The sequence below is a fragment of the Colobus angolensis genome, unplaced genomic scaffold (assembly GCF_000951035.1).
Source record: "Colobus angolensis palliatus isolate OR3802 unplaced genomic scaffold, Cang.pa_1.0 Scaffold176, whole genome shotgun sequence".
Classification (NCBI taxonomy): Eukaryota; Metazoa; Chordata; class Mammalia; order Primates; family Cercopithecidae; genus Colobus; species Colobus angolensis.
The window spans coordinates 1,475,686-1,498,566 of NW_012114888.1; the positions used below are offsets into that span (position 1 = coordinate 1,475,686).

Consider the following 22,881-nt stretch of genomic DNA (forward strand, 5'->3'; position numbering starts at 1 on the left):
CCACACCTAGCTAATTTTTGTACTTTTTGTAGAGACAGAGATCTTGCTTTGTTGCCCAGGCTAGTCTTGAACTCCTGGGCTCCAGCAATCCTCCTGCCTCAGCCTCCCAAAGTGTTGAGATTACAGGTGTGAGCCACCATGTGTAGCTACTTATAAAAATTTTGGTTATGAAGGTGATGAATCCAGGGAGATTCATCTTGGATATGTGTTTTCTTTTTTGAAGGGAGGGCATGTGGCAACTAGACTGTGTTAGCAAACTAGCTGGTGAGAGTAATCTAGTAAGGTGAGAGAAGGATAATCTAAGGATTTAAGTCCTTGAAAACATGTGCTTCGTTTTGTGTTGTGTAAATGACCTGGACATTGATAGGTAGTCAACAGCTTGATTAATGTGTAGGAGAAAATGGATGCAGGGGTATGCAGATGTATTCAGTATATTTTAACATTTCAAGCTGGTGGTTTCTGTTTCCTAGATGTGTTTTGGTATTTTTTAAAATCCTCTTTGAGGCTTTTTAAGGCACGTTTCCACTTAAAATGAATTCTTTATCTGTTTTCTTCGTCTTTCTGAAAGTCCAAAACTAGAATCGGTCTCTAATAGCCCTCTCCCTTCCTCTCCAACAGACTCATACCCTCAAGATTACCTGTTTATAGAGACATTTGTTACCTTTGGCTACTTCCTCCTCCTCTCTTTGGAACTAGTACAGGATTAGAGAACTACTAACCCTGGGCAAATAGACATTTCTTTTTAGAGAACACATTATAAACCATAACTTCCTGGGAGTAAACCATATAGTAAACATGTAATTCTATGAGTGAACTGCTCAGGTATATGTACGTAGGAGACTTACTGGCCTTGTTTTTCTGAAGACAGCCCTGTAATTCTTTGCCCTGTTCATAGTCATCTTTTCTGTGTAAAGTTTTCTGAGCTTGTCATTTCTCTTGAGTTTAGTTCCTTTAAAAAAAAAAAAAAAAAGGCTTCTGTTTCTATAGTAGAAAATGGTAGAACCTCTTTTGTGTGTGTTTTGGGCTGTGGTTTTTCTTACCCTTAGTTGTCATTTTGCTCTCATCTACTTTCTGTCTTACAAGAATTCCAAAAAAAAATTTTGGTCTGAAGATGGTATAATTTGGTAATCATTTATCTTTTCTGTCATTCCAGATGAACTTGATGCAGAAGGAAAAAAGGCTTTGTAAAATATTTTCTTAGCCTTTCTGGCTGGTGATATGAATGAAGACTTTAAAAAAATATCCTGTCACTTTATTTGGTTATTTTGCTTGTAGTAATTTATTTTAAGTCTTAAAATAGTAATTAGATAGGGGATTGTGGGAAAATGGAGGCTCAGTGCAGTCAGCCTATTATTGTTATGTTCCTCAGTAAGGAGTTTCCTTTATGTTCAACAGCTTGGGAAGGTGGAGGATAGAACCAGTATTGGACAGAAGGAGAAATTAAGCTGTGACAACCTTTACTAACTTCCTGGGAAGCTCTGGAGCCAGAATGGCGCTTGAGAGCTATACCAAGTTGGGCCAAGATAGCCAGGCCTTTATACTCCAATTATTCCATATTGAACATGGGCCTGCCTGAGAAGAATTGTGACCAGGGACAAGTTGGCTCTCTGCAACTCAGGCAGCTTCTGTAGACTCTCACAAATAGAGGCTTTCAGCAAGCAGGATTCCCAGCAGTTCTTTCTTGAAATGGGATGTGAGTGCTTCTTTACAGTGTCTACTATACCTCCTTTCTACTCCTAACTCTAAAACTAACCTATGAACCTCCTAAGCCAAATGGCTGATGGGGCTCTCAGACAGCTTATAAGCCTTAAACCATGGAGATGATGCAGTGATTTCACTTCTTCGGGTTGGAGGACAACCTGAGAGATACAGAACCCTGGGCTGAAGCACAAGCGTATATATTTAGATGAATATATGTGATGGATCTTAGGAGCAGTTAATAGAAAATATGTGTAAATGTCTATAAATATGTGGTAAATTGTAGGCGAAGAGAGTCACTGAGTTAAATGAGTTGATTAAAAAATCAGGTAGCAGCTGGGCACAGTGGCGCACGCCTGTAATCCCAGCACTTTGGGAGGCCAAGGCGGGCAGATCACCTGAGGTTGGGAACTCTAGACCAGCCTGACCAACATGGAGAAATACCGTCTCTACTAAAAATACAAAATTAACAGGGCGTAGTGGTGCATGCCTGTAATCCCTGCTACTCAGGAGGCTAAGGCAGGAGAATCGCTTGAACACGGTAGGCAGAGGTTGTGGTGAACTGAGATCGTGCCATTGCACTCCAGCCTGGATAGTAAGAGCGAAACTCCGTCTCAAAAAATCAGGTAGCAGATTACTTCAAAGTACACAGCAAAATTATAAACAGATAGAAATTATGAGGCGAGAGACTTAAAGGATAGACAGTAAGAACTTCAGAAGTAAAAAATTAGAGGAGTGTAATAATCATTCCTGACATTAATATGAAAACCTTGAAACTCTTAAAAATTGTTTCTTTGTATTTTTTAGCTGGAAGTTTTCCCAATTGTAAGTTCCCTGAAATTCTAGCCATTGGTAGATTTTTCTTCCATTCTTCCTTCCCTCAAGTAATTGGTCATTTGTTGCATTTCTGTCACTTTTGGGCAAAATATGCTTTGGTTGTTTCAATTCTTAAGCAGTTACAAATGGCCAGGGCAAGTTACATGCCAAGAGCTGCCATTGTGGAGAAGCCTTAAGTTAGAGCTTGAAGAGTTTTCTTTCTCTTTTTGTCTTTTGTGGGTCGAATGACAGTACTCTAGCCTGGAATATTTATAGTATAACAACATGAAACATGTGTTTTCCAATCATAGATTTTGTTTGGCTTCTCCAAAATTGTCAAATTTTTAATCCATTTTCTGTAATCATTCTAAAACAGGTTTTAAGCATTATATGAGGATGTCCAAATAAATGATTTCCCTCATTCTGTATTAAGGACTTTAGAAAATTCTAGTTACAGTAGACTAGGAATTTTTTTTATGGATAACCACGTTAAAGATTTCTAATCTTTAACATTAGATTAGATTAGAAATCTTTAACGTGGTTGTGCTTTGGTCAAAAGGATTTTACTAGAGAGTAAAATTTTGCTAGAGAGTAGGATTGTGCTTTGGTCGAAAGGATTTTACTAGAGAGACTCTGGTGAGGTGATGGATACTTGTATACTGCATCTTTAGAGTTTTAATGATTTTTTTTCTGATTAAGAAACAGCGTGTTAAGATCTTTCTTAAAATAAGATGCTAAGCATAATGAGGGTAGAATATAATTGTTGATAAAATGTGCACACGAGTAGAAAGATCGCTTATGGAAAAAATGGAACAAATGCTCATGGAAGAAATGGCTGAGTTACAAATCTGTTCCTGCCATTTAGAGTATTAACTTTGTGACTTTGAATTTGAGCATTCATATTTATTTCTCAGTTCACCATGTTTTTGTATGGATGCCATGTTTCTCCCAACTGATAATTACATGGACTTCTTTTTAAATTTTTTTTATTTTTTCTCTTTAATTTTTTATTTCTTTGGGTTTTTTTTGGTAACATCTTCTCACATCACGTGGACTTCTTATGCTTCAGTTTTATTTGCTTCAAAAGACATCATACTATCTTTTTAAAGGTTCCCCAATCCTGAAAGATAATTTTATGAAGCCAGATGATATATATAATTAATCAAATTATTGAAAGTATGCCCTCCAAATTTGTGGAAATTCTATAATATCATTAAAAGGGCAATCTCCAGGTTTGATATGGTGACTGCACAAAATTGTCAGGGACCAAGTCTTCTCTTCAGAATGTTTTTAGACACAAGTATTAAATACATGATTCTAGCATAAACAGTAAGGACATTTATTACCTCACATAATAGGAAGTTCATAGGTGAATTTTTCTCCAGGCATGGTTTGAAGTCTAGAAGGATCCAGTTACTTTTCAGTCTGTTCTTCTGTGGGCTTCATCCCAAGATAGTTCCCTTGTGGTGGCAGTTGGTAATATATGCTTCCTTGTTCACATGCATTAGTAGACAGAGAACCTTTTTCACGTCTGCCATCTATAAATCAGTGGTGATTGGGCTGCCTGAACTCATGTGCCCATTTCTGGACTAAAACAATCACTGAGATTGCCAGGAAACCAATAACCTTTTCAAATCAATAATGGGGATTGAGAGTGTGGTTAGAAATGAATGTGAGAATATCAGCCACACCATTGACTACACAAACTCTTGCTTGACTATTTTTTTTTTTCTACAGCTAGTTTGATAATTTGGTTTGTTTTTCTTTTTAGAAGACCATTAATTAATGACCTCATGCATGAAGAACTAGGAAATGAGGGATGGCTTAAAACCAGTTCTTCACCACAACTGGCAAAATTTCTCATAGCCTAACGTCCTTCCAATGATAGGTTGGTTGGTATCATCTTTATGCAAAAAAGATGAGCATTATTCATATGTAAAAGTTACTTTTTCAAATACGTGATGATGTTTTTGGGTAATGTTTCTGTAATTTGAACATATTCAGAATGTTCTTTGTATGATATTTATATATATTTTGGCGATTTACAATAACATGAAAACGTTTCATATAGAATTTTAGAAAACATTAACTTCCATTTTTGGTATATCTTCTTTTATTCAGCATCTCATATACTGTAAGGTCAGCCAAGAGAAAGGAAGAATAGACCCAAAGTCAGGCGAGTAAGTTTATTGAACCTGACGGCTGCTCCAGCACAGACAGAGGAGGCAGCCCTGAGCTTACAAAATGAGGGGTTTATATGGGGGAGAGAAACCCTGGGGTCGTTAGTTGGTTAACTTTGCCATATATCAGCTTGTGACGTTTATGGAAACAGCTAGATGAAGGAACTTACAGGAGGGTATAGGTAAAGTTTGTTTTATGCTTCTCATGACCTCCCCCTGTGTGGTCCTGGATGGTTTGTAATTGGGGTTTGCTTATCGCAGCAAGGTTTGATAAGTGAAGTCTGCTGGCTCCACTGTGGCACCTGGATAAGGGCTTAGAAATGTAAAGAGGCTTGGGGGAAGGGTGAATGGCACAGAGAAGAGTTGCATTAAGGGGAGGGTTGGGCAGTATGGAGGGGTTTAGGGGGAGTGTCGACAGTACCAGGAAGCTTTTTTGGGGGCAGTTTGTCCCCAACGTATATAATCAGAAGATAATGTTTTATTTACTGCTTTGTTGAAGAAACAACTTGGTCACTAGTGAAGGGTAACATGAAGTATGTTGCAAAATGTTTTTTTTGCTAGTTTCCGATCCTTAAATTGAGCAGTGTATTATACTTAAGTAGAATGTCTAAAAACCTATATACGGTTTAAAGACTATTAAAATTGACACCTGTCTTCCTACTCTACAAGTTAAGAAATAGAATGGTACTGTTACCACCAGCCTGTGTTCTCTCCAATTACATCCTCCTCCCTTCCTCTGTAGGTGTAACCTGTGCCTGGCTGTGATGTTCAGTGTTCTCTTGCTTTTCTTTTCTTTTTTCTTTTCTCTCTTTGTCTCTCTTTCTTTCTCTCTCTCTCTCTCTTTCTTTCTTTCTCCACTGATAAAAGTATCCCTGAACAAGATATTGTTTATCTTTGGAAAGCTGAATAGCAGGCACGAATTTAGCTATGTAAGGAAGGGGCCATATTGTCACTATTAGAGTGACTTCTTAGGAGAAGTAAAACTAAACAAGAGACTCTAGTGTTAATAGTGTGGCTTCTGGTTCCTCAACAGTTTACCAGAGCCACTTTTGGGGAAGGCAGTGTGCTGGGGCATGTGTGACTCTTGGCAAACATAATACCCATAATTAGGACATGTGACATGACCAATATGAACCAGGAAAATCTGGTCAGAAATGTGATCAGAGAGAGTGGGTTATTCAGAAGTAAGTCAAATCAGGCCGGGCCTGGCGGCTTACGCCTGTAATCCCAACACTTTGGGATGCTGAGGCGGGCGGATCACTTGAGGTCAGGAGTTCAAGACCAGCCTGGCCAACATGGGGAAACCTCGCCTCTACTAAAATACAAAAATTAGCCGGGCATGGTGGCAAGCGCCTGTAATCCCAGCTACTCAGGAGGCTGAGGCAGGAGAATTGCTTGAACCTGGGAGGCAGAGGTTGCAGTGAGCCAAGATCACCCCACTGCACGCCAGCCTGGGCAACAGAGTGAGACCCCATCTCAAAAAAAAAAAAAGTAAATCAAAGCAGAACACTTTAACACTTCTGGGAGCCTTCACATCATCTATTTTGTAGAATATAGAGGGGAGGATATAAACTTTATCAGAACATGGTCAAGAAAAAGCCAAACCCAGTTAAGAGTCTGGGCCAGGTTTATCTGGATACTTGGTCCTCAGGTTGAGAAGAGGTTACAAGAATTTTAATGATAAGCCTCAGTGAGTTAGATCTGGGGCATAGCTGCTGTCCTGGGATCACCCTTTTTCTTCATCTTGGATATTCCCATGGCCTCTTGTATCTGTTGTGTCTCCTGCTTTCAGTAGACCATATCTTCTTCTTTCTTGGTATATACTCTCCTTTAAGGGGAGCATATTTATCAGATTTTTCTTCAGGAAAGGTATTTGGGAGATAATTTTCTTTGGAGACTTTGCATATCTGAAAATACCTTTATTCTACCCTCTTAATAGATCATTTGACTGGATATATGATTTTAGGTTGGAAATAATTTTCCTTCAGAATTTTGAAAACATTGTTCTGTTGCCTTATTTTTAGAATTATACATCTATTGTAGGACCCTTCAAACTACCAACTCATAGCCTTCTTTTCTGGGAATTTTTTTGGAATTATTTCCTGAATTTTTTTTTTTCCTTTTATTCTTTCTTTTTGGGACACTGTTATTGATATGTTAGACCTCCAGGACACAGTTTTTCTAATTTTCTGTTTTTGTCCTTTTTGTTTATTTTTTTGAGAAATTTCTTCAAATTTCATTTTAATCTTTTTATTGAATTACGCATTTCTCCTATTATACTTTAATTTACCAAATTTAATTTTTTTCTATAGCATCCTGTTTGTTCTCCTGCACGCATCCCCTTTCCACCTCCCTCAATGAAAACAATATTTTCCCTTATCTAAGACTAGTAAGAATTTTTTGAAGTATATTTTCTCCTGCATAGTAGTCATTATTTTTTGTTTTAGGTTGTCTTTTTTTGTGTTTGTGTTAGTTTCTTCTTGGTTAGAGGCTTTCTTTAGATGTCTGATAATTCTTAGCTTTCCATATTTCATGATTGGAATAATTGAGAACTGGAGGCTCTGAGCATGTGATTGCGGATCTCTGAATATGATTTCCATGGCCTTTTGATGGAGAATCTCTGTATTTTTTTCGGTCAGATTGCCTAAACAACATCAAGTGTTGAGTGAGAGAGTTGAGGGAGCCAATTGCTTCTCAAATAGTTTTTATCCTGGTCTTCTGTATCTTAGATTGTGAATTGTAAACCACAAGTTAAAAAATCCTTTTGTAGCTGATCAGAAAAATATTATTCCCCCATGTTTTCATTTGGTAGTTTTATGGGCTTCTTTTTTTGTCTTACTCTTTAACGTATTATTTGAATTATTTTAGTATATGACTTGAGTTACAAATTTTACTTTTTTGCTTACTTATAAATACTTGGGTGCTGGTTACGTTATTAACGCCCCACTGATAGGAAATGCTACCTATTTACTGTGCTAATTCCTACATATATCAAGTTCTCATTTGGGGCTTTCAGTTCTTTTCTATTCCATTTCTTACAACTTTATGGTAATTCCAATATCCAATTGAGCAAGTTCTCTTCATTATGTCTAATTGTTTTCTGAACTCTCTTTGCCTGTTTAATTTTATGAAAGCTTTTCTCATAATGTTTGCAGTTTACTTCTGTTGTACCATGTCTAGAATTCATAAATTGGTTCATCTCTAAACATCCCCAGCATATTAGAATGTATCTGAGCTGCTGTCACTTTTTAATCCTGCTTCAGTGTCCATTTTACTGCCTTTGACTTTCGGGTGTCCCTCAGTCATACCTGTACTTGTGGGATCAAATAAGTGCTTAGCTTCCTTCCAGAATCTAAGAGATTCTGATTTAATTGGTATGGGATGGGGTTTATTCATCAGTGTTTTGTTTTTTAAGAAGGGCACTCTCTACCAATTATAATGTATGTATGTATGTATGTAATTTTCACTTTACTTTTTTATGTTCACTTCACTGAATTTTGAGGTTGACAAGAACTACTTTTAAGTTTTTCAGAACCTTTTATGCCTAAAGATGGTTTTGGTGGATGGGTTGTCCTATTTTGTAATTGAGGTTGAGAAAGGTAATTGGGGTTAAGTTTTTTGTTGATTGCAGGAAAGGAAGCATCACAGAAGAAATAGTTCTTTTGCTCTTTGAGGTGGTCGAGTTGTTAGCCATTCTTGGAAGTGAGGTCTCTTGTGAGAACAAATGATCTAGCACATTCTGGAGTTGCCTTGGAAAATGTCAATCCTCTACCATTTGATCTTTGAGGAAGGTCAAGTTGATCTAAGGGGTTAGCCTAGATGCTGTTCAACTGCAGATCTGAGATTTGACCATGGTTTTACGTTCTTGAACTCGTAGGGGGGCCCAGAATTTTAAGTTGTTTGGTTTGAACTATCACTGTCTACTGGGAGGTGGGTGTGGTGGGAATCTTGTTATAATGCTTGTTAAGTATATTATTGACTTTAAAGTGAGAAATAATTATGACTCAAAATTATTTTCCTTCTTTCAGCATTATCTGCATACCAGAGGTACTACAGTTTACAGTCTGACTACTGGAAGGTTAGTGCACATTTGCATGCTGATTTCATGTTTGTGTTTTGGGCAGATTATTGCCAGTTATATTCAAAATGAATTGAACTCTTGCCTTTTTTTGTTAATTACTTAAAATATTGCTTCTAGGGGAAAGGTATTGGAAAAGGGTTGAGAGTATTATTTATATTTGTGCTGTCTTATGCGAATCTCCTTGTATTTTATTAAGAATTAGAGGCCGGGCGCAGTGGCTCACGCCTGTAATCCCAACACTTGGGGAGGCTGAGGCGGGTGGATCACGAGGTCAGGAGATCGAGACCATCCTGGCTGACATGGTGAAACTCTGTCTCTACTAAAAATACAAAAAAATCAGCCGGGCGTGGTGGCTGGCGCCTGTAGTCCCAGCTACTCGGGAGGCTGAGGCAGGAGAATGGCATGAACCTGGGAGGCGGAGCTTGCAGTGAGCCGAGATTGCGCCACTGCACTCCAGCCTGGGCGACAGAGCAAGACTCTGTCTCCAAAAAAAAAAAGATACCTCTGACACATTTTACTGGTCAAATATAATGGAATTGTGATAAGTAAAAATCAAGCAAAACTAAACAAATAACAATAACAAAATGATTCCTTGATTTTCTTTTCTAAAGTTGGTACTTGGGAGTAAAAGAAGGCTGAAGATGTGTATATCAGGCTAAAATGGGAAGGTGTAATGGGAAAATTATGATAAACTCTTTCTTGGTATACTCTGTTTATAATTGGAGCTTTGAGGAGAGCTGAACTTAACTATTTTTTAGAAGACCTACCTAAATGAAAGACTGTGCATAGCAGTGAAACAATGAATCATACACTTATGTATCTTAATTTAAGCAGTGATTAAATTAAGCATGATCTTCTACATCATGTTTACTTTTAAGTTTATTGAACAGTAAGGTTTTGTTTTTAGTCTGAATTGCCATTTCAGATTTTTTGTGGATTTTTTTTTTCTATTGGTTAATTTATCTCTCTTTTTGAAGTAGGTACTTATTCCAGTCTTATATAGACTGGCTTTGTCTGGGAAAGCCCTTCAATAGTCAGCCTATGCTGCAGAGATTTTGAGAACACTGTGTAGAGATTTTAGATACCTATATCTATATCTATAATTTTTTTTCTAAGTCTTTTGAAAATATCTTCTCTAATCTCTGGCTTTTTTTTTTTTTTTTTAAAGCTTTATCAAAGTATAATTCACATGCTATAAAATTTGGCTGTTTTAACTATACAAATCAGTGATTTTTGGTAAATTTTCAGAGCTGTGCAGCTGATAGAGGGAGGAGGCAGACAAAGGTCTCGACAGATAGGGAAAGGTCCCTGGAGAATCACTGATCCACCCAGCCCACAAGTGTTTACACCAGATGTTTTCTGCAGATAAGGGAACCTGCACAGGGGGCTTTCCTGGGCATGCCTGCAGTGGACTGGAGGTCCCCATGCACTGGGGGAACAGGGTGGAGCCACCAAGAATTTGCACCTTATTCAGGGGAGGATCCTGGCCTCTTCAGCTCACGTGCTGGGGCCCTGGTATTGTTTGTGAGGTGGAAACCTACTGGCAGGACCCCCTTTCTTTGCTGATAGCTTTCCTTTTGCTTAATAAATTTTGTCTTCCTCACCCTTCAATGTGTCTACGTGCCTCATTCTTCCTGGTTGTGAGACAAAAACCCAGATTAGCTCAGCTAAGGGGCAAAAAATCCTGCATCACAGCCATCATCACAGTCTTATTTATCTCCCTGGAATGGAACCTCATGTATATCCCCAGCCCTGGCAACCATCAATCTACTTTCTGTCTTTTATATATTTGTCTTTTCTGGATATTTCATATAAATGGAATCATATAATATATGGTCTTTTGTGGCTGGCTTCTTTAACTTAGCATATGTTGTCAAGGTTCATATATGTTGTAGCATGAATATTTTATTCTTTATTTCCTGATAATATAGTCACCACTCAGTATCTGTGGGGGTTTGGTTTCAGGACCCCTCATGGATACCAACATCCATGGATGCTCAAGTTCCTTATATTAAATGATAAAGTATTTGTATATCACCTCTATGCATCCTCCCATATACTTTAAATCATTTCTAGATTACTTATAATACCTAATAAAATGTGAATGCTATATAATTGATTGCTATACTGTATTGCTTTTTAGTTTGTATTATTTTTTATTATTGTATTGTTATATTTTTCCTGAATACTTTTGATCCGCAGATGCGGAACCCATGGATACAAAGGGCTCACTGTATTCCGTTGAATCAGTATAACACAGTTTGTTTATCCTTTCATCAGTTGATGGGCATTTGAGTTGTTTCCACTTTTTGGCTATTGTGAATAATACTATTGTGAACATTTGTGTACAGGTTTTTGTGTGACATAATATTTTCAGTTTTCTTGGGTAGGTACTCAGAAATGGAATTGCTGGATTATAGGGTAAATCTATGTTTAGCATTTTGAGAAATTGCCAGAACTTTTTTTCCCTATGTCTGTACCATTTTACATCCCTGTCAGTAATGGTGTGAGGGTTCCAGTTTCTCTATATCCTACTCAACACTTGTAATTATCTACTTTTTGAGTGTACTGGTTTTTTAGTGTGCCTAGTGGGGTAGAAAATAAAGTTTTAAACTTTGATGAAGTCCAATTTATCAACTTTATAACAACTTTTTATTGCTTGTGTTTTTACTGTTGTATGTAAGAAATCTTTGCCTAACTCAAGGTCATGAAGACTTACTCCATAGTTTATTTATTCAGGTGCTTTAGTGCTTTGCTTTTACGGAGTGCTGCAGTAAATAGTCTAGTAAAAGTGTCTTTTTCTCCATATATAGTTTTTTAGAGATAAGGTCTTGCTCTGTTGCACAGGGTGGAGTGCAGTGGTGCAATCAGAGCTCACTGCGGCCTTGAATTCCTGGGCTCAAATGAATCCTCCTGCCTCAGCCTCTCGAGGAGCTGGGACTGCAGGTGCACACCACCATGCTCAGCTAATTTTTAAATTTTTTTTCCAGAGATAGAATCTCACTATATTACCCAGGCTGGTCTCAAACTCAATTCTGGCCTCAGGTAATTCGCCCACCTCAGCCTCCCAAAGTGTTGGGATTACAGGTGTGAGCCACTGCACTTGGCCTGTTTTTTTTTTTTTTTTGGACGGAGTCTCGCTGTGCCGCCCAGGCTGGAGTGCAGTGGCCGGATCTCAGCTCACTGCAAGCTCCGCCTCCTGGGTTTACGCCATTCTCCTGCCTCAGCCTCCCGAGTAGCTGGGACTACAGGCGCCTGCCACCTCGCCCAGCTAGTTTTTTGTATTTTTTTAGTAGAGACGGGGTTTCACCGTGTTAGCCAGGATGGTCTCGATCTCCTGACCTTGTGATCCACCCGTCTCGGCCTCCCAAAGTGCTGGGATTACAGGCTTGAGCCACCGCGCCCGGCCTTGGCCTGTCTTTTAATAGTTTTTGTTAGTGATTCTTTAGTATAGATTCCTTTAAAAGTGAGATCATTGTGTTGAAGGGTATTTGCTCCTTTGGATTGAACCATTTGCATTTATTTCAACAATGTATGCAAGTGTTTGTTTCTTCTTGGTCTTAATCAAGAACCTTTTTGTCAGCAGACTTGCCAGTTTGATAGGTGAGAAGTGGTATTTTATTATAATTTAAATTTACATTTTCTTAGTTGTTAGTGATATTGAACTTTTTAAAAATTGAAGTGTAAAGACTATTTGAATTTCTTTTTCTTTGAAATATTTGTTCATGTCTGTCGCCCATTTTTTTTAGGTCATTGTTTTCTTTTACTGTTTTATGCAGCTATATTATATATATTAGGCATATTTATCCTTTATCTGTGATATTAGTTGAAGCTACTATTGCCCAGTTTGAGATTTGTTGTTTTGCTTTGCTTTTGTGTGTTTGTTTTTGCCTGTGCAGAAGTTTTCTATTTCTGTGTAGTCAGATTGATCAGTTTTCTACATTGTCCTTATGTTTTGAATCATAGGGTGGGTTTTTTCCTCATTCCCAGGTGTTAGAGAAATTTACCCACATTTTCTTTCAGTACTTGAATGGTTTAATATTTGACATTTAAATTTCTGATCCATTTGGGTTTTATCCTTGACTTACAGTGTGAACAATATTTAAGATTATCTTTTATCTTATGGCTAGTTATCACAAAGATATATTTTTTAAAAATCCATTTTTTCCTCTACTGATTTGAGGTGTTGCCTTAATTGTATACTAAATATTCATATGCAGTTTTGTCTGTGCATTTTGTGGCATGTTTTGTTCATGAACTAATACAAAAGTATTTTACTTAGAGAGATTTTATAATATGTTTTAATGTATGCTAGTGCTAGGGCACCCTTTCCCTACTGTTCTTGCTTCTAGGATTTTCCTGGCTGTCCTTGGTGGCTTGTTTTTTCAAATAAACTTTCTAATTAACTTGTCTAGCTTCACAAAAAATACCTGATAATTTATTTTCTGTAGCTTTTTTGAGATATATGTAACATTATTTTAAGCATTTTTTGAGATATGATTTACATTATTTGAGATTTGACAACTTAAATAGTTGTATAACCATTACCATAATCAAGATACAAAACATTTCCATTACCCAAAGTGTTTCCTTGTGCCATTTTCCTACTCTTGATCTCTGGTCCCAGGCAACCACTTACCTGCTTTCATCCCTCTAGTTTTGTCTGTTCTGGAATATCTTGTAATGGGGTTTAAACAGCATATATTCTTTTTGTTTTTTTATAACTTTCATTTGGCATGCTTTTATTGAGATTCATCCATGTTGTTGTATCAGTAGTGTGTTGTTTTTCATTGTTAAGGAGGATTTCGTAGAATGCATATGCCACAGTTTTTCTGTTTATCAGTTGATCAGATTGTTTTCAGCTTTTGGTTATTATGAATAAAGTTCTGTGAATATTATTTGTCTTTGTGTAGACACAGGTTTTCATTTGTCTTGGTATATATGATTTGGGAATGCTGAATTGCTTTGCAGTTTTAGGTGTAACTGTCAATCCTTTTCAAAGTGGTTATACCATTTCATATTCCAACCAGCAATGAATGAGATTTCAAATGTTCCATATCTTCGTTAGCACTTGGTATTGTCAGTCTTTTTAACTGTAGCCCATCTGCCCCTTCTTGTTTTTTCTTCTTCTTTCTTATTTTCTTTCTTTCCTCCTCAGTCTTTTTAACTTTACTGTCTACCTATTCTCCTTCCCTCCCTCCCTTCCTTCCTCCCTTCCTCCTCCCTTCTTTCTTTCTTTTCTTTCTTTCTCTTCTTCCTTTCCTTCCTGTTGTTCTTCCTCATCTTCTTCTTCATTGAGTTTTATGGGTTCTTTATATACTCTGAATAAATGCCCTTTGTCTGATACTTGTTTTGGAATTGTTAGTCTCTGGTTCATCTTTTCATTTTCTTACTAGTGTCTTTTGAAGAGCAAATGTTTATTGTTTCAATGAGGTCCATTTAATTACTTTTTTTTTTTTTCTTTTACAGCTTGTGCTTTTTGTGCTAGGAAATCTTTGTGTATCCCAAGATCATAAAAGATTTTCTCACGTTTTAAATTCTGTTTCGGCCTGTGATACATTTCAAGCTGTTTATGATGTGAGATAGCATCAGTGGTCCCCCCCTTCCCCCAAATAGCTACCCAGTTTTTCCAGCGTTACTTGTTGGAAAGACTACACTTTCAAAATCTACCATTTCCTCTTGCCTTTCCTTTTTTTTTTTTTTTTTCTCTCTGTCACCCAGGCTGGAGTGCAGTGGCACGATCTTGGCTCACTGCAACCTCAGCCTCCCCAGTAGCTGGAACTACAGGCCTGCGCCACCACGCCTGGCTAATTTTTTGTATTTTAGTAGAGACAGGGTTTCACCATGTTGGCCAGGATGGTCTCGATCTCCTGACCTTGTGATCCGCCTGCCTCGGCCTCCCAAGGTGTTGGGATTATAGGCATGAACCACTGCCCACGCCTGGCCCCAAATTCCCTGTATTCTTTTTCAAAATTGCTTTGGTTTTTCTAGGTCTTTTGCCTTTCCATATAAAGTGCAGAAACAGTATAATCCAGTATAATGCTGCTAGGATTATATTGGAACTACATGTGCTAAGTTAGGAAGAATTTGTCTTCGGTAATATTGTATTTGCTTGTTCGTGAACATGGCGTATTTCGCCCTCTATTTAGCCTTCTTTAAGACTCTACAGCAGTACTTCATGGTGCTTATCACATATGTTTTTTTTTTTTTTTGATGCTATTGTGATTAGAGTGGTTGTAAAATTTTATTTCCAATTGTTTTATTGCGATTATGTAGGAACATTTTTATTATTGCATACTGATCTAGTATCCTACTGTCTTACTAAATTATATTGTTGTAGTCGTGTTGCTCTAGATAGGATTTTCTAGATGCATTATGCTGTCTGCAAATAAAGAAAATTTTATTTTTTGTTTTCTTATTTGTGGAGGCCGGTTAGTCTTTTTCTTGCCTTGTTGTATTGGCAAGGAATGGAAGGGGACATCCTTGTTTTGTTTCTTTGGGGGGAAAACATTAAATTTTTACTGTTGAATGTGATATTAGCTGTAGGGTTTTTGTAGACTAATATCGAAGATGTTCCCTTCTGTTGCTAGTTTACTTCGAGAGCTCTTCCCTCTTCCCCCTACTTCATGTTTTAATGAATGGTCTGAGGATATAGGAAAAAACTCAGTTCCTCCTATACTCTCACAACACAGAACATTTCTGTAACAAAATACGTATGGCTTTTCCCCTGCATACCTGGCAAGCAATCAGTTCTGCAGTGGCTACTAGTGTCCTCTAATTCAGTTCAATTCTGACATTATCTACCTAGAGATAGTTTCAGATCCCACAGATTGAGTGCTAAGTCCCACAAGACTATCCCCACTTCAGATGCCTGTGTAGGCCTCCAGAACTTTTGACTGACTGGCTATATAAATCGGGGTTCCCATGACCCACTCCTTGTTTCCATTAATTTGCCATAGTGGCACAGACCTCAGCAAACAGTTGGGTTTACTGTTTTATTGTAAACGGGTACAGATGAAGAGATGCATAAGATGAGGTCATGTGGGAAGTGGCATGGAGCCTCCATGCCCTCTCTGGGCATGCCACCCTCTAGGGACTTCTGCTTGTGCAGCTATCCAGAAGCTCTCCAAACCCTGTCCTTTTGGGTTTTTATGGAGGCATTATTACGTAAGCATGACTGATTAAATCATTGGCCACTGGTGATCAGCTTAACCTTCAATCCGTTTTCTCTACCCAGAGATTGAAGAATGGGGCTGAAAAGTCCCAACGCTCTAAACATGCTTTGCTCTTTGCTGTGACCAGCCCTCATCCTAAAGCTGTGTAGGGGGCTCTCTGCCCTGAGTTATCTCATTACATCCCCCATCCTAAAGCTACAAAGGAGGCTGCCTGCCTTGAGTTATCTTGTTGGCATACAAGAGACACTCAGGGCTGGGCATGGTAGCTCACCCAGTAATAATCCCAGCACTTTGGGAGTGTAATCCCCCCACTTTGGGAGTGTAATCCCCCCACTTTGGGAGTGTAATCCCCCCACTTTGGGAGGCCGAGGTGGGCAGATCACCTGAGGTCAGGAGTTTGAGACCAGCCTGGCCAACATGGTGAAACCCCATCTCTACTAAAAATGCAAAAATTAGCTGGGCATGGTAGTTCTTGCTTGTAATCCCAGCTACTGGGGAGGCTGAGGCAGAGAATCGCTTGAACCCGGGAGGCAGAGGTTGCAGTGAGCTGAGATCATGCCACTGCACTCCAGCCTGGGCAACAGAGTCTAAAGTAAATAAAGAAACCAAACTGACCTTTTTCTTATTTTTTTTTTTTTTTCTACTTTAAGAAAAGAAAGAAAAGGTTTTGAATTCTGGAAGCAATGCCTATCTGAATAGAACTATTGATTAAACGTTATGGTAACATGGAAGGATGGAGAACAGTGTTTCAGTTTGAAAAACTAATTGGTCTGTTGTAAGATATGCAGGATGTGTTTTATTTTGTGTATTGATTGATTAAAGTATTTGTGGGTACAGTTTTTAAAAATAGTGATCAATTCATTATTTTTTTATAACACTAATTTTATAAAGGGTTTGATAGAGTTGTGCTAAAATTTAGTTTGGGACACCGAAAGAAATTGATTATTAAATTTAACATACATATTATCTATATGAATGTAAATATCAGAGGGCTTTATAATACTGCTGAAGAACATCACATAGTATTAGGTTGACGCAAAAGTGATTATGGTTTTTGCCATTACTGCAGTTAGTTTTGCACCTAATATTTCAGTTTGTTGAAGAGATTAATTCACATTTTTTTGTATGCTAATTATAGATAATTCTTATCCTTAAAACAGTTTCACTGAAAAGGTCTAAATAATACTATTTTACTGCCTGATTCAGCATATGCTTGAAAATTGTATTGTATTTCTTACCAGCCCTGAATTTGCTGGCCTTATTTTCCTAATTGGGCCTGATTAGTAAGGTTTTCTTCTGTATGGTCTTATTTTTTTCATCAGTATTGTACTTGTCTGGGATTATGCATTAATGTCAGGTAGGAGAGATATGTTGAAGAGAGAATTTTTGTAACGGGAGAACTCAAGGTTCTTCTAATTCCGATTAGTTTTTTGGATTCAGAAATATATTCAGTATTTAAATATATCAGTCTGGAAGTGCTTCATAGTATGAAAATATTTAAAACCTGTAGGGAAGACAGAACTCTAATTAATATTTCAACAAGTTTATTGCTTAACCTGAATTTTTTTAAAAAAGCCTAAAAGACTTTTTTGCTTAGAGGAGACCCAGAGAGTGAGATCTTTTAAAGAAAAGTTAAAAATCAGTATATTTTGGAATAAGGATTAGGTTCTTTGGAAATTTTACAAGTTTAGAAGCAGAACACATCTTAGAAATTATTATCTAATTCCTTTACTTTATGGACTATACATCGTGCATCCCGGTGATTAAGGAAGCCCCCAAGTCAGCACAAATAGGTGGTGGATAAACTAGTGGAATCTGGGCTCATTTTCTGACTTTCCAGTGGCTTTTTCTGTTACACAGTTTAGGGTAGTCTGGCTTTTACATTTGTTGACAGGGCCTCTTTTGACAATACAGAGATGAGTAAGTGAGCTCCTGCTCTCCCATGTTTCTGTGAGGAGGATACACGTAAACATAATAAGTTTTTGGTAAGTAATATATTGGAGGTGTTGAGGGCTGTGCCGGAGGCAGAAGTGCACATGCTTTGTTTAAGGAGTATGGGAAAGTCTGAGTGGGAATTAGGAAAGACTTCACAGAAAAGATGAAACTTCAGGGAAGGATTAATGGGAGTTTTCAAGATACAAGACCTGGTCAAGTTTTCCAAGAAGAGAAATGAGAGAGCAGTACATAGCAGTACAATAGGTGTTTTGGAAGCTCCCACGTTCTTGGTCGAGAGCAGAGGTCCACAAACTTTTTCTTACAGGGCAAAATAGTAAATATTTTAGGTTTTGTGGACCAAGAGGCAGAATCAGGTAATATATAGGTACTTAGATAATCTTTTATATAAAAATCATTTTTAGCTCCCAGGCCTTTAAAAAAGGATTCGGCTGGCAATAGTTTATAGACCACTGTCTTAGAGCCTGCCATGAATCATGTTGGGCGTTATAGGACTCAAACTGGGGAAAAGGAAGGCAAAGGCCAGATCATAAATGCGTTTGCAACAGTTATCACTGTTTTGAAATCTTAGATTTGTCAGTATCTTGTAAAACTGTAATGCTGGAGATCAGATAAAGTTAAATAAAACACAATTATTTTTTAGGGGTTGGATTGGGATTGCATTGACTTTGTATTTTAAAAACAAACTGTTGCCGGGTGCAGTGGCTCATGCCTGTAATCCCAGTGCTTTGGGATACCGAGGTGGGTGGCTCACCTGAGGTCAGGAGTTCAAGACCCGCCTGGTTAACATGGTGAAACCCCGTTTCTACTAAAAATACAAAAAATTAGCCCGGCGTGGTGGTGCACTTGTAATCCCAGCTACTCAGGAGACTGAGGGAGGCTGAGGCAGGAGAATCGCTTGAACCCTGGAGGCGGATGTTGCAGTGGGCCGAGATTGTGCCATTGCACTCTAGCTTGGGCAACAAGAGCAAAACTCTGTCCCAAAAAAATATATAAAATAAAAATAAAAAACAAACTGTCATCTTGTCTCAGTAAAGTTCTATAACTTCCTCACAAAGTTCTTGTGCATCTTATAAATAATGTATTTTACATCTTACACTTATATTGCTATTATACATGCCATTTTAATTTTATGTTTTATCTCTACTGGTATATAGAGCTGCAGTTGACTTTTATGTGTTAAACTTACCAAACAACTTCACTAACTTGGGTAATTTGACTGTGTAACTTTGGATTTTCTCTGTAGACTATCCTCCCTTTGTAATTAATGACAATTTTGTTTCTTCTGTTATCAATATTGTAAACATTTCAATAAAAGTGTTTGGAATGTTCTCATCTTGTATTTTCTGAAATAGCTAGATATAATCTTGTAAAAGTGATTTCCTGCATATTTGATAAAACCAACGTGTTAAACTCTTTGGGATTAGTATATGTCTTTGTGGGAGGATTTTATACTACTGGTTTTATTATTTACCAGTTACTTTTTTAGGTTGCAAATTTCTGCTACATTTGTGTATGGTCACATATACCTATAGTTAGGTCCTTAACTAATTTCTGGAACTTAGTTGTGCCTTCTGTTTTCTTCCTTGCTTCAATCAAAGGTTTGTAAATTTTTATAGTGATTTCAAGTAATACAATTTTGACATTGTTGATCATCTCTAGTTTTTTTCCTTCTTTCTTTGGGCTTATTCTCTTTTTTCTTTACATACACACACGCGCGCGCAAGCGATCATCTCTAGTTTTTTTCCTTCTTTCTTTGGGCTTATTCTCTTTTTTCTTTACACACACACACACACACACACACACACACACAATCTTTGGGCTTATTCTCTTTTTTCTTTACACACACACACACGCGCACGTGTGCGCGCGCTCTCACTCTCTCTCTCTCTCTGTCTCTCTCACCTAATTTACTCTGTAATGCCTCCTACAGTCTTTTTGTCCAGACCACTGTCTAGTCCAGGACCATAGATTAAAACTGAGTATGTCCCTTAGCTGTCTTTTTTAGCATTGTCTTCCCTCCACTCTCATCCCTTTTGTGTTTTTGTTTTTGTTTCTGGCTTAAAGAGACCAGCTCAGTTGTCTGATAGTGTCCCATTTTCTGGCTTTGTTTTATTGCTTTCTTTTGGTATTGTTTAGCTCATTTCACTATCTTCTGTATTTCTTTTAATTAAGTTGATAGTTAACCATCAACTATTTGCTTTGTTGGTGTTGTTGTTTTGAGACGGAGTTTCGCTCTTGTTGCCCAGGCTGGAGTGCAATGGCACGATCTCCACTCACCGCAACGTCCGCCTCCTGGGTTGAAGCGATTCTCCTGCCTCAGCCTCCCAAGTCGCTGGGATTGCAGGCATGCGCCACCACGCCTGGCTAATTTTGTATTTTTAGTAGAGATGGGGTTTCTCCATGTTGGTGAGACTGGTCCCGAACTCCCGACCTCAGGTGATCTGCCTGCCTTGGCCTCCCAAAATGCTGAGGTTACAGGCATGAGCCAGCGCGCCTGGCCAGCAATACTGCTTTTTATTCCTTCAAAGATGCACTTTTTCTTTTTTTTTTTAAATTTAATTTATGGAATCTTGCTCTGTTTCCCGGGCTGGAGTACAGTGGCTTGATCTCGGCTCACTACAACCTCTGCCTCCCGGGTTCAAGCGATTCTCCTGCTTCAGCCTCCTGAGGAGCTGGGATTACAGGCACATGGCACCATGCCCGGCTCTTTTTTTTTTTGTAGAGATGGGGTTTCACCATGTTGGCCAGAATGGTGTCAATCTCTTGACCTTCTGATCCACCCACCTTGGCCTTCCAAAGTGCTGGGATTACAGGCATGAACCACCGTGCCCGGCCCACCCTTTTTGTTTAAATCTTTGGAGCCAGGTATCTAATAATATTTTAAGTCTTCATTGGCTGAGTGGTAGTCATGATACATAGTTGTCAATGCCTATGCATACTCATCTTTGTTGTTTTTCCTCCTGGCATGATTAGATAGCTGTAGCGTATTGTTTCAGTAGAAAAGTCATTTATGGACCATCTGAGGAAAGAATGTGAGTTTTGATTGCTGACTAAAAACTTTTCATTGACAACTTCTGGTGAGGTCAAAAAAGTGATGTCTTAACTTGCAGAAATGGGGTTTGTAGATAACAGTGGGGAAGAATCTTCTAAGAAATGCTGTATCACCACCATTTTTGATGTCCCAGTAGTTGATATTGTGTGGAAAAATGTGGATGAGAGTATGGTTAACAGAATTATAAAATGATTCAGAATTGGACACTAAGGATATCTTAATGAATTTTTTTCACTTAAATTTTCCTTTATGTGTGAAAAAAATGTGATAAAAATTTATCTTTACCATTAAAAATAATTGAAAATAATTTTAATTGCTTTTTTTTTTTTTTTTTTGAGACGAGGTCTTAACTATATTGCTCAGGCTGGTCTCGAACTCCTGGGCTCAAGTGGTCTGCCCACTTCTGCCTGCCAAAGTGCTGGGATTACAGGTGTGAGCCACTGCACCCAGCTTCTTACTGATTTTTCACTGACTCCTAGTTCTCCTGGTTAGTTTTAAAAAGTTGTTAGTGTTGTTGTAGCTCTTTTGATGCTGTTTTGAAGCGTTTTATAGCTCTTTTAATGTCTTAAAAGCTCTCCTTGCAGATCATGAGGTCAAGAGATCGAGACCATCCTGACCAACATGGTGAAACCCCGTCTCTACTAGAAATACAAAAATTAGCTGGTCATGGTGGCGCTCGCCTGTAGTCCCAGCTATTTAGGAGGCTGAGGCAGGAGAATCACTTGAACCCAGGAGGCAGAGGTTTCAGTGAGCCGAGATCACGCCACTGCACTCCAGCCTGGCGACAGAGCGAGACTCCGTCTTGAAAAAAAAAAAAAAAAAGAGCTCTTCTCTTTTTCTTTTGCACCTTCCCTTTGTGCATAGGATTTTTCTTCCTTTATTCATCTTTCTGTGTCTGGGGATTATTGCCTTCAGCACTAGAACATTTTCAGCCACTATATCTTCAAATATTGCCTGTGTCCCATTTTATTTTTTGACTCCTTCTACAACCGATTTTAGAGATATGATAGATTTTCCCACATACCCATAACCTCACTTACTTGTTCTTGGTGAATATTTGAAATATACTGTCATCAATTTGAAATATATGTGATTATTAACTATAGTTACCATGCTCTGCAGTTGATCACTAGAACTTATTCTTGTCTAGGTGAAACTTTGTACTCTTTGAATAGCATCTCCCCAATTCCCTTTCCCCACCCTCCCCCAGCCTCTGGTAACTACTGTTGTTCTCTTTACCTCTATGAGATAGATATTCTTTGAGTTTGACTTTTTTAGATTCCACATGTAAGTGAGATCATGCCGTTTTGTCTTTCTGTGTCTGGCATATTTTGCTTAGCACAAGGTCCTCCAGGTTCATCTATGTTGTCACAAATGGCAGAATTTCCTTCTTTTAAAGACTGAATAGTATTTCAAGGTGTATATATACCACGTTTTATTAATCAGTGTATCCTTCGATGGATACTTAGGTTGATTCTGTATCTTGTCTATTATGAATAAGGCTGAAATGAATATGGGAGTATAGATGTCATAAATAAAGTTTCAGTGCCGCAAAAGAAATAGCACTCGAGTATAAAGTTTTCTTTTTAATTCTCAACAAGGCAAGGTACTTCTATAGAAGGGTGCACCCTTACAGATGGAGCAATGGTGAGGGCACACTTGGACAAGGGAGGGGAAAGGGTTCTTCCCTGACACACCTGGCCCCTGCTGCTGTGTCGTTCTCCTATTGGCTAGGGTTAGACTGCACAGGCTAAACTAATTCTGATTGGCTAATTTAAAGAGAGTGATGGGGTGAGTGGTTTGGCAGGAAAAATGGTTATGACAGAGCAGGCAATTGGAATGAGTCAGGGTGGAACAGGTAATCGAGAAATGTTGCTTTACGAGGAAGTGAAGTTTAAAAGTAGAAGGCAAAGAATTGAACAT

At 38.2% G+C, this 22,881-nt stretch overlaps 1 protein-coding gene across 9 annotated transcripts in view; it reads left to right on the top strand.

Moving 5' to 3' along the window:
- The window catches only part of KDM6A (lysine (K)-specific demethylase 6A), a 153,187-nt gene that overhangs the window by 5,029 nt on the left and 125,277 nt on the right, over window positions 1-22,881 (top strand). For all 9 annotated transcript variants that reach the window (XR_001001438.1, XM_011938662.1, XM_011938664.1 and 6 more), the window contains exon 2: window positions 8,723-8,772. The gene's annotated coding sequence lies outside the window, so the exon portion shown is untranslated. The remainder of the gene's footprint in view (window positions 1-8,722; window positions 8,773-22,881) is intronic.